This window comes from Amblyraja radiata, chromosome 4, assembly GCF_010909765.2.
Source record: "Amblyraja radiata isolate CabotCenter1 chromosome 4, sAmbRad1.1.pri, whole genome shotgun sequence".
NCBI lineage: Eukaryota > Metazoa > Chordata > Chondrichthyes > Rajiformes > Rajidae > Amblyraja > Amblyraja radiata.
In genome coordinates, this window is record NC_045959.1 from 97,152,135 (window position 1) to 97,170,911 (window position 18,777).

Consider the following 18,777-nt stretch of genomic DNA (forward strand, 5'->3'; position numbering starts at 1 on the left):
TTTCATGCTGTATTTCCTACCTGGCATGTTAAGTATTTCTTAAAGTCATAGAGTATGAAACAGGACCAACGGCCCACTGAAACTGTACCGTCCATCAAACACCCATTCACACCGAGCCAAGATTATTATTCTCTCCTCATTCCCATCATTTACTCCCAGATTTAACCCACTCACGTACACATTTACCGTGACCAAGTCACCTACCAATCAACGTCTGTTGGATGCAAGAGGAAATTGGACCACTCCAAAGAAACCCACATTGAGAATCGGCAAACTCTGCATCAACATTTGTCTCCACCGCTGTGCCCCCCCGCCCAGTTAGAGCATTGTTGATTTTTATGTCAGAACTCCAGCATTTGTCATACTTTTGACTTTCACGTTATTGAACTGATGAAAGTAACTTTAATATTTAATATAATACCAGATATTATAACTTGCCATTCTTTCTCAAGTTGAGAGGGTAATTTGAAAGAGTCAATGTAAAGAACTGAAAGTAACTATTTAACAAAATCTGTGCAATTTTTGTATTAAAATAAGTGAGTGTATTTTTTAAGTGAGTGTATTATCATCATTATTATTATCATCCTTTTATTGTCATCTTGCAAAGCAACAATTGTACAGTGCAAAATGAGAAGACGTTTCCCAGGGAATACCGGAGCATCGCACATAAAAACTTAAACATTTCACCCATAAATAAAAAAAATAAAAAAAAATAATCCAGTTCCTGATAAAAACAGTACAAATAGTTTAAAAAGTGCAGGTAAAAATAACCAACATTAAAATACAAGTTAAAAAAAAACAGTCATAAAATGTCCAGGGCAGCTGATTTAAGTGGCCCGAGCCAGTGCCAGAGTTATTACTCAGTGCCAGTTATTAAATTGTCAGTGCAAAAGCAGCAGAATCAGGTGGAGTGACTGTTTAGCAGCCTCACAGCCTGTGGAAGGAAGCTGTTTAGCAGTCTGGATGTCCGGATTTTGATGCTGCGGTATCTCTTTCCTGATGGCAGGAGATCTAGATGTGTGCGGAGGGAGTGCAGTCTGTCCTTTGCTATGTTCAGTGCTTTTTTCAGGCAGCGGCTCTGGAACAGTTCTTGTACCGAGGGTAGCGAGACGCCAATGATCCTTTCTGCTCCCCTCACTACCCACTTTTAAATAAAAGTGAGATTCATCAGAATCTTAAGTTGAAAATAACATGGCACAGAATCCAAACCATTTAACCAGTTCTCAAAACATCAGACAAATTAATATTAATCATTCTACCTGAAGATAATATCTTTAGCATGAACTTTAAAAAATATAAACCACATACAATAGAAGGATAATAGGATATCTTTATAGAAGATAACTCAATATGACAAGATTGGAGTTATTTATTGAGATGGTATCATGCCAAACTGTAATAACACAGAAATTACTCAGACTCTGAAGAAGTGACTGTTAAACGTCACCCATTCATTCTCTCCAGAGTTGCTGCGACTCCAGATTTTGTGTCCATCTCGATGTTAAATCGAATCCTCATCACTGAGCACAAGCAATCATTTTTAATTATAAAACATGTTTAAATGATTGTTGAGTTTGCAGTCACAGTGATGGGACAAACTTCACCCGGATTTGATCAAAGCCACACACTTGCAATATTTGTTTGGACTTTTGTCAAGACAGCAGTGGGCAACTACCTACCACAGCAAACTCCATGCTGCTCCCACCAAATATTCACACTGTGCAGAACAGGGTTATGAAGATGCTCAAGAGACTCTTGAGAAAACGACTACTGTGGCAAGGCCACAGGACCCAAGCATTACAGAACGACGAAAAGCTGCTTATTTCCTACAGAAAGCTGTCCCTGATTAATAATTTGCATAACGAAGCAAGAGAAATCTATGCAGCTTCTATTAAGCTGTTATAGTCACCACTTACTTTTTGCAAGCTAATTACCCACTTCAAAGAAGCCAAGAACACTCTCAAGAGGATAAAAATTACTTTCTACTGTTTAATAGTACATACACTGGTATCAACGGATGGTAGCTAATATCAACTTTTCACACATGTGGATTTGGAAGTAAATGGGATTAGTGAAATGACTGGGAATAAGATTAAAAATCTCCCAAATTAAGTGTTTCAAAATGGTAAATTGCATAATTTGCTGTCCATTGAACTGCTTATCGCTGAATGAAAACTGGTATGACTGCAAGAGCTTGCGAGAACTTAATTAAGTTTAATACCCATCATATTCCAAAAGAAATTAATTACAGTTTCTTTCGTCACAAAATACTGTATGCACTCAAATTTATTGTCCCAATGCAAATTTGAAGTGTTATAAGCTGCAGTTATTACATTAACTGCATTCACATATCAGTGCCAAACATGTCTTGTGTGGTTACATAGCAAAGCAGACATTCAAAATCAAAGTCACATTTCACTTGAGATAGACTCAAAAAGCTGGAGTAACTCAGCGGGACAGGCAGCATCTCTGGAGAGCAGTAATAGGTGACGTTTCGGGTCGAGACCCTATTTCGGGCCGAGACTTGACTTGAATAAAAACTAAAGGTCACACTTTGCAAATAATTACTCCCACCAGAGATTCCTCGGGATTCCACTGATCATGCAACCGACTGTTCAGCGCTGGCAACTCAATCAAAACACTGCAAAGAAACACACTAAAATGGTTCAATTTCTCATTGATCAGACAGATCAGCCAAAAATATCCTGTCTCTCAGCCCATAGGATTGTGGGCACACAAGACAAGGTACTACATTTAATTACAGTGGTGACACAAGCCTGCTACCAGAAGAATGAACAAACTCACCGCTAGGGTGCAATAATAGTTACAAAGCAGCCAGCCAAGTGATGCATATCTAGAACTGGAGAAGATAAATGACCATGAGGTTAACTTTAAACCTATATACACTCTGTTGCAAAGAAGCATACTGTAAGCACCCTTGTACAATATATGACTATTAAAAGTTTGATTGCAATTAAATTCAGAATGTTTCAACAAATCCCCGACAGAAGATATCAGTTGATTTTTTGGAGGTGTGTTAACTCCCGGGAAAATAATGGGGAAAAAAATGAAAGTGAAGGGATAAATGCAGACGTGGGAAGATCTAGGTAGCACTGCTTCTGCCGACAGCAAGAAGTTCTCTTCCATTATCTGCACTCAAATTCTGTATTGCCTGCTAGATGCTAGCATTCCCTGTTATTTCTCCATAAAAGAGACCGCAACTTCTTGATTTAGTTCAGTTTAGTTTAGAGATACAGCATGGAAACAGGCCACTTCGGCCCACCAAGTCCGCACCAACCAGCGATCCCCGCACATTAACACCATCCTACACAGACGAGGGACAATTTTTTTACATTTATACCAAACCCATTAACCTACAAACCAGTACGTATTTGGAGTGTGGGAGGAAACCAAAGATCTCGGAGAAAACCCACACAGGTCAGAACATACAAACTCCGCACAGATAGCACATGTAGTCGGGATCGAACCCAGGTCTATGGCGCTGTAAGGCAGCGACTCTACCGCTGTGCCACCATTTCTAAATGAATTTAGAAATCCAGAAATTGCTGTTCACAATTTTCTGAGAGCTAGCAGCTTGCACGCCCGTGGTGGCCTCATCATGGAGTTGCCAGCACTGTACAGCAGGCTTATCAATTTGCCTGAGCAACCTCCACCAAGTCCTAAATGACATACCAGCTTCAAAATCTTCCACTGTCTGCTCTGTTGGTGATCCTCTTTGTCAATACTTGTAAATACTTTCCCCTTCAAAATTGCCATGACCTACTTTTAGCATGAAGTTTTGCAGCACGCCTATTTATTAAAACCATAATTCAAGGGAAATATGCTTTCCAGATGCAACTGTGATGAATCCATGTATTTTCTGATGTTAGTGTTGAGCTAACAACATCAAATATTACAGAGGTGTAATGGTCTGTGGCTGCAGGAACTAGCTTGGTCTTCTTCTTTCATGTCCATCTTCCATGTTTCAAATGTTGACATCACTGTCTTCGTCCGTCCTGACAAGCTTCAGGCGACAATCAGTGGGAGCCATCACTTGTTGCAGTAGATGATGGTGGTAGCAGAATTAGCTCAGGACACTTCCAGTTTCCAGCCCCGCGATGTGGATGCTTCTGCTATGGGGCCCATTAGCTTGGTTACTAAAAGGCTGCTGCACGCTCATTAAATGGACCACTATTGCACAATGATTAATTATTACAGGAAATTATAGTTGCAAATATGTTGTCTTGTGTAAAAATATCAAAAACTAAAATGAATGACCAAATCTGTAACATTGGCAGTGATCTCACTGCATCAAGACCACAGTTATAACCAGATTGCCCAATGCAGTTGTCAGCTCTTGGTTTCTAATCTCACATTTAGTAACGCCGAGCCTTCAACAACGAAGAAAGGTCTCGACCCAAAATGTCCATCACCCATTCCTTCTCTCCAGAGATGCTGACTGTCCCACTGAGTTACTCCAGCATTTTGTGTCTATCTTCAACTATTAACTCTTTTCCTTTAAATAGAATCTATTTCCCAAATTTCTCACAACAACCGGAATACTCCTCTCTCCCAGCTTCTAACCTAACCTTAATAAATCCCATTTCACTACATTTAAGTCTTTAAACAATCTCAATGTCGCCCAAACCTCAACATGTCCCTGCCTCTTTACCCTTGGCCTCCAACCCCAACATCAGTTTTCCCAGCCAGCGAGACCAAGTACAGACTGGGCAATTGTTTCGCTGAACACCTTCGTTCAGTTCACCTTGGGCTATATGATCAATGGTTGCCAAACACATTAATAGGCCTGTCCCACTTTCACAACCTAATTCAGACCTTTTTTACTCGTGGACATTTTTCATCATGTTGAAAAAACGCCCCGACCTACTTGATGCCATGAGTACCTACAACTAGCATCACGACCTCCTACGACCTACCTACGACCTCCTAGGACCATCCTGCGAGTATGAGTCGAGGGCAAACTCGGCTGAGGTCGTGAATTAGGTCGTGAAAGTGGGACAGGACCTTAACTCCACCTCCCATTCCCATACTGACCTTTCTGGCCTGGGCTTCCTCCACTGTCAAAGTGAGGCCAAATGCAAATTGGAGGAACAACACCTCATATTTAGCTTGGGCAGCTTACAACCCAACGATATGAAATTGATTTCTCTAATTTCAAGTACCCCTAGCATCCCCTCTCTCTCTGTCCTTCCACCATCCTAGTCATCAAACTAGTTTCACAGTCATCCTGTTGAGTTCCACTGTCTGTATAATTCATTATTACCTAGCCCAAAGCCAACAATGGACCATTGTGGGCTCCACCTTTCTTTGACCATCGTTACTTTTTTTTTTTTAATTTTTTTTTTTAAATTTTTTTTTTTTTATTAGAAGTACAGTAAATTACAATAATACACATCAGATATATCTTATTACATTTGTTGTACCACTTCGTTTTTCGAGCTTTAAAAAAGATAGAAATCAAAGAAGTAAGGAAAGTGAGCAAGAATCGTGAAGGTGCAGGAAAGTGTTGGGGAAAGAAAGCCCCTTAGGGAAGAAGTTAGAGAAGGAAGTAAAGAAAGGAAATAAGACCCTAGAAAGAAAAGAAAAAAAAAGGAAAAACAATCGCTCTATTGTAACACAAAACTCCGCAAAAAAGGATATACCAACCGTGTTTTTTTTTTTTTTTAATTTATTTTATAATCCTGGTACCATTTATATTTTAAATTACTATTGCACCTTATGCTTGTAATAGTTCCATAAATGCAGACCACGTCTTTTGGAAGTGTTCTGCTTTGCCTGCTAGGAGGTGTCTCATCTCTTCCAAGTGTAGTGTTTCGAACATGTTTGAAACCCACATTTGTATTGTTGGTATTGGAGCATTTTTCCAAAATTTGAGTATAAGCTTTTTCCCCATTATTAGCCCGTAATTAAGTAAAATCTTTAGAAACACGTTTAATTCGGGGTTACCTTCCGATATTCCGATAAATCATTTACACAATGGGAAAGAATGGGAATCAAAACGCTCGGAGACTTGTATGAATTAGGAAAATTATTATCATTTCAACAATTACAACTGAAATATAATTTGAAAAATAATCAATATTTTAAATATCTTCAAATCCGTGACTATCTGAAAAAATACACAAAAGACTATCATAACATGTCCCCAGACTTATTGGATGAAGCCATGAAGACAAAGGCTGAATCAGCAAATCTAATATCATACTTATACAACATTATTTTAAATATAGAAATACCTACAACCGATGGTATTAGAAGAGACTGGGAACAAGAACTAGCTATAAACATTTCAAAAGAGAACTGGGATAAACTATATGTGCATAAATGCTCGATCAACGTACGACATACTCTAATTCAATATAAAACATTAACTAGACTTTATTATTCAAAAACTTAAATAAATAAACTTTTCCCCAATGTCTCATCCATTTGTGATAAATGTCAGTCACAAAAAGCTACCATAGCGCACTCTTTTGTTTTTTGTATAAAAATCCAAAAATTCTGGAACGAAATATTTGAAATCTTCACAAAATTATTTAAAATAAAACTTGTACCAAAAGCAGAATGGATCATTTTTGGAATACCATCGTAACTTTTTGCACGTCTTTCATTCATTTGTTCAATATATTTCTATATCTTTGTTCATATCTCTTGTTTCTCTTTCCGCATTCTCAGTCTGAAGAAGGGTCCAGACCCAAAATATCACCTATTCCTTTTCTCCACAGATGCTGCCTGACCCACTGAGTTGCTCCAGCTATTTGTGTCCATCTCCAGCTCCATCATTAGCATTGCCAATTTCTAACCCAAATCTGAGTAAGATCCAATTTCTAAACCTCACCTCAGAACATTCAGGTCTTTATAAGCAAACTTGGTGCACACTAGCCGCTCACCCCAACCTCAATACGTCCCTGGATTCTCGTGGCACAATGATGCCAGCCTCTAAACTGTCACCACAATCACAACCTGTCCACACAGATATATGTAGCACATTTGTCCTGTGGCTGCAGATGGGTGCTCCTGCTCTTACATCCCAAATATGAGTGAGTCGGTCAACTGGTTATTGTAAATTGTATGTTATTGTAGGGAAGTAGAAGATCACCAAATGGGAGGTGATGGATATATGTGTATATATATATATATATTTTTTTTTTAATAAGAAAGAAAGAAGTAATAAAGAATAGAGAAAAGTCTAGTGTGTGTGAATAAAAAGGAGGAAAAAGAGATAGTGAGGAAAAGAAATAAGCAAGAAAAGAAAGCAGGAGGGAGATTATCAAATCGCCACCAGGTGATGAGTTTTTATATTATTGATCATCTTTCACCCATACCTGAAACCTTTAATTTTTACGATACTGTTGCACCACATGAATCCAAGAAATCAATAAATGGAGACCAACTCGTTAAGAATTGGTCTTGTTTATCTATTAGGAGGAATCTCATTTCTTCCAGGTGTGCTGTGTCCAACATATTACCAATCCACATTTTAAGCGTTGGTATAGTAGCATTATAGTAAAATATAAGTATGAGTTTTTTTGCTGTTATTAACCCATAATTAAAGAATGAATTTTGGGATATGTTTAATTTGTTCCCGTCTCCCATTACTCCAAATATAATCTTTTCAGTATTAGGTTCCATTTTTATCTTAAATAGATCTGTGAATATATCAAAAATATCACACCAACATTTATGAAGTTTTGTGCAAGAAACAAAAGAATGTGTAATATTGGCATTTTGAGAAAGACATTTACCACAGATGGGAGAAACATTTGGGTAGAATTTATTCAGTCTAGTTTTGGAATAATATAATCTATGTAGTATTTTAAATTGAATTAAATTGTGTCTAGCATAAATCGAACATTTATGTGTATATATCAAATACTTTTCCCCATGTTTCTTTCGAAATTTTTATCGTTAGTTCTTTTTCCCAGTCTTCTCTAATTGCCTGTTGATGGTAATTCTCTATTTAAAATACTATTATATAGATATGATATTACTTTTTGTGAGTCCGCCTTAATATTCATTGCTTCTTCCAGTGGATCTAAAATTATACTTTGAAATCTTTGTATATATTTCTTCATAAAATCACATATCTAGATATTTAAAATATTGGTTGTTATTCAGTTTAAATTTTAATTTTAATTGTTGAAATGATAACAGATTTCCCATTTCATACATGTCGCCTACCTTTTTAATTCCCAATCTTTCCCATTGTCTGTATGTTTTATCCATAAGAGATGGTTTGAATACTGGATTATTCACTATTGGTGTTAGCACTGATAGGTTTCTTAATTTTAATTTAATTTGTTTCCAGATTCGTATTGTATTATGTATAGTTGGATTCTTCTTATATAATGTGTTGTTCAATTTTATCGGGGAGAAGAGGATCGCTCCTAAATCGTACGGAGAACTATCCTCTTTCTCCATTCTTATCCATTCCATCTGTTGAGAAGAACTGTCCAACCAGAAAATTATATTCTTAATATGCACTGCCCAATAGTAATACAAAAAATTAGGAAATGCAAGTCCCCCAACCTCTTTGGGTTTACACAAATGGTTTCTTTTAATTCTATGTACTTTATAGTCCCAAATAAAGTTGGTAATATTAGAATCTAATTTTTTTTTTTTTTATGTTTTGGTATATATATTGGTATGGATTGAAGGTGATGGATATATGATAAAGAATTTGTTGCAGAGTGAATAAGCATAGGGATTACTCAAGAAGGGGATTCAGAAGTATGGGATTGCGCTATTGGGACTTTTTTCTGAATTACCTTTGTCTGTACCATAAGGAAGCCCCAATCTCAAAACGTTCCCACTGTTAAACTCACCTCAAAGTTTTCAATCACCAAACATTCGCTGAGCTGCCTTGGGTCACCAGTTTCTTAATTCTCTACTGTCTCAGTCATCTCGGAAGCATTCCAATGGAAATCTCTGCCACTTCAAGAATGACTAAGTATTTGCTTTTTACATACTATAAGGTTGTGTTCTAGAGTTTCAACCTGAATAAGTAACACTAAAGGTCACATCTCTGCGAAAGTGTTCCGATACCAGATTTGATGTTCAGGATTTTAAAATCTTAAATAAAGTATAAAATGTGTCTTTTTAAAATACAAGATAGACACAAAATGCTGGAGTAACTCAGCGGGACAGGCAGCATCTCTGGAGAGAAGTAATGTGTGACGTTTTGGGTCGTGACCCTTCATCGCCCATTCCTTCTCTCCAGAGATGCTGCTTGTCCCACTGAGTTACTCCAGCATTTTGTGTCTATCTTCAGTTTAAACCAGCATCTGCAGTTCCTTCCTGGACACTTTTTAAAATAGATTGATACCTCATTTTAAGTAATAGACAGAAATTCCATACCAATAGAGCAAATTATTTTAGTTTGTCAAGTGGAGTTAGTGTTACATTCTCCAGTGAAAAATATGCACTGGTACAGATATGAAAAAGCACAAGCCAAGATGGAAATTGTACAGAATGTACAATTATACAGCAGTATCACCAGTAGTACAATACAAAAAAGGTCTGGCACTCAACTGCTCTCATCACTAACCCAGACTGCACAGCACATCATGCCAGGCCAGTTATATTCAAAAATAAAAATAACACTTAGAATTCCATTTATTTTCTATTCACTTAGTTTATGCTTTCCCTGCACTATTTCTAAACAACGTTCCATTCGTGATCTATCTGGTCCAGGTGACTTATTCACATTCAGATCTTTCAGCTTCCCAAACACCTTCCCCTTGGTAATAACCACTGCACACACTTCTGCCTCCTGACTCTCACAGACATACACTATTTATGTTTGTTTGAAATGCAACTGGTCTCACAGGGTTACTGAACAGAATTCGAATTTGATCGATCCCACGATGGAGGTAGCTCAATAAAGGTAACTGCTCTTCTGCACCACGAATAACGCCCTTCCTCACACTGATGCCAACAACAAAAGATGGTTACTAAGCTTGGATTTCAAGAATCATTTTCTTCCAGAAGCAAGGTCTGAGTAAGGGTCTCACCCAAAACGTCTCTCATTCCTTCTCTATAGAGATACTGCCGGTCCCGCTGCGTTACTCCAGCATTTTGTGTCCATCTTCGGTGTTAACCAGCATCCGCAGTTCTTAACTAAGCATTTTTCTAAACATCACTGGTCAGTGAAATTAGATCATTGTGAAATGCAAAATTCAAGAAAAGTTCCAAATTAGGACTTCTAGTTTTACCCGACACCTCAGCTGCTTGAATGACCTCCTGACTTCCATGCAAGGAAGCAAATTACCTGGAAGATGGTGGACACAGAAAAATAAATCATCAGTGATGAATATATCCATGGTGTAATTTTTTACAACCTGCTCTCAAGGGTGCAGTAAATAACCCACAATGTGCACGTGCAAGATTTATGCATCATTATTTAAATAGAACTTCTTAACGTTTGTTTTAAGGATTTAATCCAATTGAGTGAAACAAAATCAAATGATGCATTTCATTCCTTATTTGCATGAACAGCTACATTTAGGTTCTTAAAAAAAGGATTTTTCAAAGTAGTAAGAAATCTGGTGAATAAATCACAACAGATCGAAGCATTCAAGCAAAGGCAGAGAGGAATTGTTTTGGGTTCAGCGTATTATCTTACATTACATGAAAACATTTACTTCAGACTTACTGCAGCACAGAACGCCACAAGAGATCCTTTTCCCCTGTGGCCATCAACCTGTACAACTCCTCCTCCTTCGGAAGTGGGGTAGACTGACTCCCCTTCCCCACCCCCCCCCCCCCTCCCCAATCTTTGCACATCCCCAATATTGGACTTTGCATGTCACTTTAATTTCATGTATCTTGTGTTATATGACTGATGGCAGACCAATTTCCCTCCTGTAATAAGCAAAGTTCTATCGTATCGTATCGTATAAAGATCAATTTAATATGAATATTTGAGAATAGACAGGATCGGCAACATTTAAGAGCGATAGAATTGTGCAGCATAGAAATGGTCCCTCAGCCCACCATGTCCAGGTCAACTGTTACACCTATCTCTACTAACCTTTTATCTGCACTGGATTTGTACTCTTCTATGCATTGGCTTATCAAGTACCTTATCTAGATACTCATGTGTGATTTTTTCTGCCTTCACTACCTCCTCTGGCAATGCCCCACTGTGCGAAAATCCCACCTCCCCCTTTATCCCCTCCAAAGCTCCACTGTATGCATTTTTGTTTAAGGCACCCCACCATGAGAAAAAGATTCTTACTTTCTGCCCTAACATTGCCTCTCATAATTTTACATACTTTGCAGCTTCCTTTGCTCCAAGGAAAACAAACCCAGCCCGAAGGCTCCCAAACCAAAACATCACCTATCCATGTTATCCAAAGATGTTGCCTGACCCGCTGAGTTATGCCCCTGTCCCACTTAGGAAACCTGAACGAAAACCATCTGGAGACTTTGCGCCCCACCCAAGGTTTCCGTGCGGTTCCCGGAGGTTGCAGGTGGTTGCCGGAGGTTGCAGGTAGTGGAAGTAGGTAGGGAGACTGACAAAAACCTCTGGGAACCTCACGGAAACCTTGGATGGGGCGCAAAGTCTCCAGAGGTTTCCGTTCAGGTTTCCGTTCAGGTTTCCTAAGTGGGACAGGGGCATTACTCTCGCACTTTGTCTTTTTTTCAGGCACTTATAACTGAAATGCTCCCATCTAGTCAACATTCTGGTGAAGTTCGACTGCACTCTCTCCAGCTCAATCGCGTTTTCCTATAGTATGGTGACCAGAACTGCACATAATGCTCAATTACTACCTCACCAGCATTTTGAATGTTGTAATATAACATCCCAACTTTTATGTTTTGTACCGGTCCGATGAAGGCAAACACGCCATATGCCTTCTTCACCCTCTATCAATCTGTGTTGCCACTTTTAGAGTACAATGAACTTATAGTCAAGGTCTCTTATTCATCAACTCTTTCAAGCCTCCTTGACTACGGCCTAATAACGGCGAAAAAACTAATACCCAAATTTTGGAAAAGACAACAGTTCCCACAGTGAAGATGTGGATCACTGACATGTCCGAGACACTACATTTAGAAAACATTAGGCTCGTCTTGGCTAAAAAAAGCAGATCAATTTCTTAAAACGTGGTCGCCTTTCAATGAATTTCGTCATCAACAGAATGGTTAAACACAAATTTAAAACCGATGTCAGAGTTGGGTGAGAGGGAGGGAAAGGTATATCTCCATCTTCTCTTTTCTTATTTCTTTTCTTTCCTCTTGCACTTCTTTGGTAGTTTAGGGGTCTTTTCTTTTCTATCCTTTATTTTACTTCTTTTTCTTCATTCTCTCCTTTTTTCTCTTTTTTTTGATTTAGGTCTCAATGGTTAAAATGAAGCTGTACAATAATTGTATAACTGTTATGTCGATCGCCTTATTCCTGTACAATTGCTTCTAATAAAATATTCAAATTCAAAAAAGAAAAAAACTCTTTCAAGCATTTCCATTTACTGTATATATCCTACTATTGTATTGTATTTTGTATTGTATTCAATTTATTGTCAATATCTCATATTAGAGACAACGAAATTAATTTTCCTTACAGTCAAGCATCATAAAAAATAAATACTAAATAAATAAAACATTAAAATTTAAAAAAAATGTTTTAAAACTATTACTTCTCTTACCAAAACTGCATCACCTCCAATGTGGAAACAAAGAACTGTTGATGCTGGGTTATACCAAAGATAAGCACAAAGTGGTGGAGTAACTCTGCGGGTAAGCCAGCATCTCTGGAGTAAAAGGATGGATGATGTTTCAGATCAGGACCTGACCGAAAAATGTAATCTATCCTTTCTCGCCTGACCCGCTGAATTACCCACCACTTTCCGTCTAACTTTGTCACCTCCGATGTGTCAGGATTAAATTCCATCCGTTATTGCTCTACCTAACTTTCCAGCTGAACCGTTTGGTGTAAACGTACAAGTACAACTCTGGTCAAATTTCCAATGAGAAAACATTGCTCCACTGCCAGCCTCTGCCTCCTATCAGCAAGACAATTTCATATTTTGCTAGTTTGCTTTGGATCTCATGTTCTCTAACCTTCTGGACCAGACTGCCTTGCAATACCTTGTCATAGCCCATATCAAAGACTACATTTCGCTTATGTGCAAATGTTCAATATTTTGAGTGTGGTGACATAGATGACAGATGGCACAATGGGCTAAGTGTTCGGCTGGCAACCGGAAGGTGGCCGGTTCGAATCCCGCTTGGAGTGCATACTGTCGTTGTGTCCTTGGGCAAGACACTTCACCCACCTTTGCCTGTGTGTGAATGTGTGTGAGTGATTGGTGGTGGTCGGAGGGGCCATAGGCGCAGAATGGCAGCCACGCTTCCGTCAGTCTGCCCCAGGGCAGCTGTGGCTACAGAAGTAGCTTACCACCACCGAGTGTGACTGAGGAGTGAATGAATAATGCGATGTAAAGCGCCTTGAGTATTAGAAAGGCGCTATATAAATCCCATCCATTATTATTATTATTATAGAACATAGAACAGTAGAGCACAGGAACAGGCCCTTTGGACCACAATCTCTGTGCTGAGCATGATGTCAATAACATTTCTGATCCACCTGCATATAATCCATATCCTGCCATTTCCTGCATATCCATATGTCTATCCAAAAAACATAGTGGCATTTAATGTCATATCGCATCTGCCTCAACCACCTCCCTCAGCACATGGTCCAGTCTCTCACAAGCCTCTATTAAAATAAACTTGCCCTGTATATCTCCTGTAAACTTTGCCTCTCTCACTTTAAAGCTATGCCCTCGAGTATTCGATTTCTCCATTCTGGGTAAAAGGTTCTGACTAGCAACCCTTATCCATGAATGATATAGTTTTATAACCATCTACGCAAATTGGAGGATGCTCAATCAACACCTCCATCCCTAATGATGATAACGGCCAATCGGTGAGATCCAAAGCTATCTACCACCAATTTTAACCAGTGTGGGTAATATTTCTCCGCTTTCTGCAGGGGCACCAACAAGGAAGCCAATCTTCACCCAATTCAATATTAAGTAACAGCCAAAAGTGATGGAATCCCGAAGAGGGTATGGAGGTCAGACAACATACAGTAGGGAAATTGATGAGGGTAAAGCGGTGGATGTTGTCTATATGGACTTCAGCAAGGCTTTTGACAAGGTTCCACATGGAAGGTTGGTTAAGAAGGTTCAATTGTTGGGTATTAATGGTGGAATAGCAAGATGGATTCAACAGTGGCTGAATGGGAGATGTCAGAGAGTAATGGTGGATGGCTGTTTGTCAGGCTGGAGGCCGGTGACTAGTGGGGTACTTCAGGGATCTGTTGGGTCCACTGTTGTTTGTCATATACATCAATGATCTGTATGATGGTGTGGTAAATTGGATTAGTAAGTATGCAGATGGTACTAAGATTGGTGGTGTTGTGGATAATTAAGTAGATTTTCAAAGTCTACAGAGAGATTTAGGCCATTTGGAAGAGTGGGCAGAAAGATGGCAGATGGAGTTTAATGCTGATAAGTGTGAGGTGCTACATCTTGGCAGGACAAATCAAAATAGGACGTACATGGTAAATGGTAGCGAATTGAGGAATGCAGTTGAACAGAGGGATCTAGGAATAACTGTGCATAGTTCCCTGAAGGTGGAATCTCATGTAGATAGGGTGGTAAAGAAAGCTTTTGGTATGCTTGCCTTTATAAATCAGAGCATTGAGTATAGAAGTTGGGATGTAATGTTAAAATTGTACAAGGCATTGGTGAGGCCAATTCTGGAGTATTGTGTACAATTTTGGTCGCCAAATTATAGGAAAGATGTCAACAAAATAGAGAGAGTACAGAGGAGATTTACTAGAATGTTGCCTGGGTTTCAGCAACTAAGTTACAGAGAAAGGTTGAACAAGTTAGGTCTTTATTCTTTGGAGCCCAGAAGGTTAAGGGGGGGACTTGATAGAGGTCTTTAAAATGATGAGAGGGATAGACAGAGTTGACGTGGATACGTTTTTTCCATTGAGAGTAGGGAAGATTCAAACAAGAGGACACGATTTGAGAATTAAGGGACAGAAGTTTAGGGGTAACATGAGGGGGAACTTCTTTACTCAGAGAGTGGTAGCTGTGTGGAATGAGCTTCCAGTGGAAGTGGTGGAGGCAGGATATATTTTATCATTTAAAAATTAATTGAATAGGTATATGGACGGGAAAGGAATGGAGGGTTACGGTCTGAGTGCAGGTAGATTGGACTAGGAGAGAATAAGTGTTCGGCACGGACTAGTAGGGCCGAGGTGGCCTGTTTCCGTGCTGTAATTGTTATATGGTTATATGGTTATATGGTTGATGTGCTCAAGAAAAAGATGTAATGCAAATACGTCATTCCATTGCAGTTATAACATAGGCATGTGCCAATATTCGGGAAAATTTGCCTAGTATTCAGAGCAAAGCAGAATGAATTAAGGTCATAAGATCATAAGTGATACGAGCAGAATTAGGCCATTCGGCCCATCGTCAATTCTACCATTCAATCATGGTTGATGCATCTCTTGCTCCTAACTCCATTCTCCTGCCTTCTCCCCATAACGTCGGACACCTGTACTAATCAAGAATCTATCTATCTCTGCCTTAAATATATCTACTGGCACGGCCTCCAAAGCCTTCTGCGGCAAAGAATCCCACAGATTCAACACCCTCTAACTAAAGTAATTCCTCCTCATGTCCTTCCTAAAAGAATGTCCTTTAATTCTGAGGCAATAACCTCTAGTCCTAGACTAGTCTCCCACTAGTGGAAACATCCTCTCCACATCCACTCTATTCACTATTCGGTACTAAAATCGAAGTAATTATAATCAATAAAGGATTGGAATCATACCTTGCACAAAAGAAAGATAATTGTGGTGATTAGAGGTCAGGGGTTTCAGCTCCAAATTTTCATGGAGCTTTGCAGAGCATTTTTCTACACTGAATGGTGTATCTTTGATGGCCTCTCGCCTATGAAAAGGGCAGGAGTGAGGATGTTTGCTTGAAGATTGCACAATGTTCAATTCTATTTGTAACACTTGAAAAAATGAAGTGGTGCATTCCTGCTTACAGCAGGTCTGAGACATGAAACGGGTATAGGCTGAGAAGTGATAAGTGACATTTCTGCAACATAATTGACCATCTCCAGCCCGAGAGTGACTAGTCATCTGCTCTTGAGATTCAATAACATTGCAAGATCCTAAGATGACTGGCTCATCTCCTGACACTTCATGTCCTTTCAACCATCTACAAGTTCACAAATACAATGGCAAAGCCTCCTCGAACTCCGATGAGTACAGCCACAAATAACACTCAAGGTTCCGTACCGTGAAAGTTAAATCACGATTGCCACTGATTCCCCCAATCTAAACATTAACTCTCTTTCTGTCACATTATACTATCTAAAATATATTGCAGGAATTCAGTTTCTTCATGAGTACCTCCCTAATCTATGGCCTCTATCAGGTTCATAGATACATGGAAACATCATGGTCTGCAGGCACTTAGATTATCCCGACTTGGAAATACATCATTGTATTTTCATTCGCTTTGTGTCAAAATACTAGAACTCAGCACTAAATGGCAGTGCATCATAGAGTCATTAAGTCATAGAGTGATACAGTATGGAAACAGGCCCTTCGGCCCAATTTGCCTACACTGGCCAAAATGTCTGAGCTACACTAGTCCCACCTGCCCGCCTTTGGCTCATATATCCCTCTAAACCTGTTCTATCCATGTACTTGTCTAACTGTTTCTTAAAACATTGGGATAGTCCCTGTCTCAACTACCTCCTCTGGCAGATTGTTCCATACACCCACCACCCTTTGTGGGAAAAAGTTACCCCTCAGATTCCAATTCAATCTTTTCCCCGTCACTTTAAACCTCTGTCCTATTCAATTCACCTACTCTGGGCAAGAGACTTTGTGCATCTACCCAATCTATTCCGCTCATGATTTTATACACTTATATAAAATCACCCTTCAACCTTCTGCACTCCAAGGAATAGAGTCCCAGCCTACTCAACCTCTGCCTATAGCTCAGACCCTCTAGACCTGGCAACATCCTCCTAAACATTCTCTGTACCCTTGCCAGCTTGACAACATCTTTCCTATAACAAGAGGATTTCAGTTCATAACAAGAGGATTTCAGTATAGGAAGAGAGAGGTTCTTCTGCAGTTGTATAGGGCTCTGGTAAGACCACATCTGGAGTATTGCGTACAGTTTTGGTCTCCTAATTTGAGGAAGGACATCCTTGTGATTGAGGCAGTGCATCGTAGGTTCAAGAGATACGAGGAAAGTTTGAAAAGACTAGGCTTGTATTCACTGGAATTTAGAAGGATGAGGGGGATCTTATAGAAACATATAAAATTATAAAAGGACTGGACAAGCTAGATGCAGGAAAAATGTTCCCAATGTTGGGTGAGTCCAGAACCAGGGGCCACAGTCTTAGAATAAAGGGGAGGCCATTTAAGACTGTGAGAAAACACTTTTTTACCCAGAGTTGTGAATTTGTGGAATTCCCCGCCACAGAGGGCAGTGGAGGCCAAGTCACTGGATGGATTTAAGAGAGAGTTAGATAGAGCTCTAGGGGCTAGTGGAATCAAGGGATATGGGGAGAAGGCAGGCACGGGTTATTGATTGGGGACGATCAGCTATGATCGCAATGAATGGTGGTGCTGGCAAGAAGGGCCGAATGGCCTCCTCCTGCACCTATTTTCTATGTTTCTATGTTTCTAACATGGTGCCCAGAACTGAACACAAAACTCTAAATGAGGCCTCACCAATGTCTTATGTGGATGTAACTTCCATCAGATGTCCACAATAGTTCATCATTGTCACCTTGACAAGAGGGATTAGTTTTGGCCATAAATGCTGGCAATGCCATTCATGTCCTATACACAACAAGACAATAATCAACACATATTAGTTATGCTTCATTCCAGTTCACCGTGACCTGTTAAAATTGGAATATTAATTTGTTAAACATCAAGCCTCACACTTCCTTGCAGTACAATAAAGCTTCTGTCAGAGCTGGAAAATTACTATCTTACCAGTCCAAACCAAAACAATTAAATTACTCAAAATTTGCAGTTGTTCTGTCATTAACAGATTCAGGTGAAAGATCATTTACAATCATTTTAAAAAATGAACTTCTAACATTTGGCCAAAACAGACATGTCATGTTTTGCAGATATTCTGCTTGGTGTTGAATATCAAGATAAATTGAGAACATTGTCTGGTTCAGCTGGTTCATGAACATCAATGTATTTGTTATTTATGCACTGCCATAAATCCTCTGTGACAACTTAATTTTAGACTAGAACAATGCCATGCATGGTATTCTTCCATGTCTGCACGATTAAATAATCAAGATTTCGGGCAAGCTTTAGTAGTCATTGATCCCGACTTAAATTCTCATTCAACTGAAGAACAAATTGTACTATAGAGAACTGACACATTCAATTCACAGCTCTCCCAAGCATCCAATGTCAGCTCTTAGTTTTGCTGACAAAAATGTTTTTAATGGCTGGGTGAAATTGCCCAGTTCTGCAACAAAGTTAAATAAATTGTCTGAAGTGCAATTTTAGGTTTCTATACTGAAGCAAGAGGTTCAGCAGTTTAATTTAAGAGTATCACAGGGGCCACCTGGCTGTGCCTCTTCTTCCTGCATACAGGTAATGACTGGAGAGCACAGCTCTATCAGTGAGGATTGTACAGAGCTCGCCAGGGGAGGTAGTGGAGTGAA

At 39.2% G+C, this 18,777-nt stretch overlaps 1 protein-coding gene across 2 annotated transcripts in view; it reads right to left on the bottom strand.

The window, feature by feature from the left end:
- gli3 (GLI family zinc finger 3) overlaps positions 1 to 18,777 on the bottom strand; it is a 380,662-nt gene that overhangs the window by 260,813 nt on the left and 101,072 nt on the right. The window contains exon 2 of one of the 2 annotated variants that reach the window (XM_033019986.1): positions 10,236 to 10,291. The exons of the other annotated variant lie outside the window; for it this stretch is intronic. The gene's annotated coding sequence lies outside the window, so the exon portion shown is untranslated. The remainder of the gene's footprint in view (positions 1 to 10,235; positions 10,292 to 18,777) is intronic. 2 annotated transcript variants of the gene reach the window in all.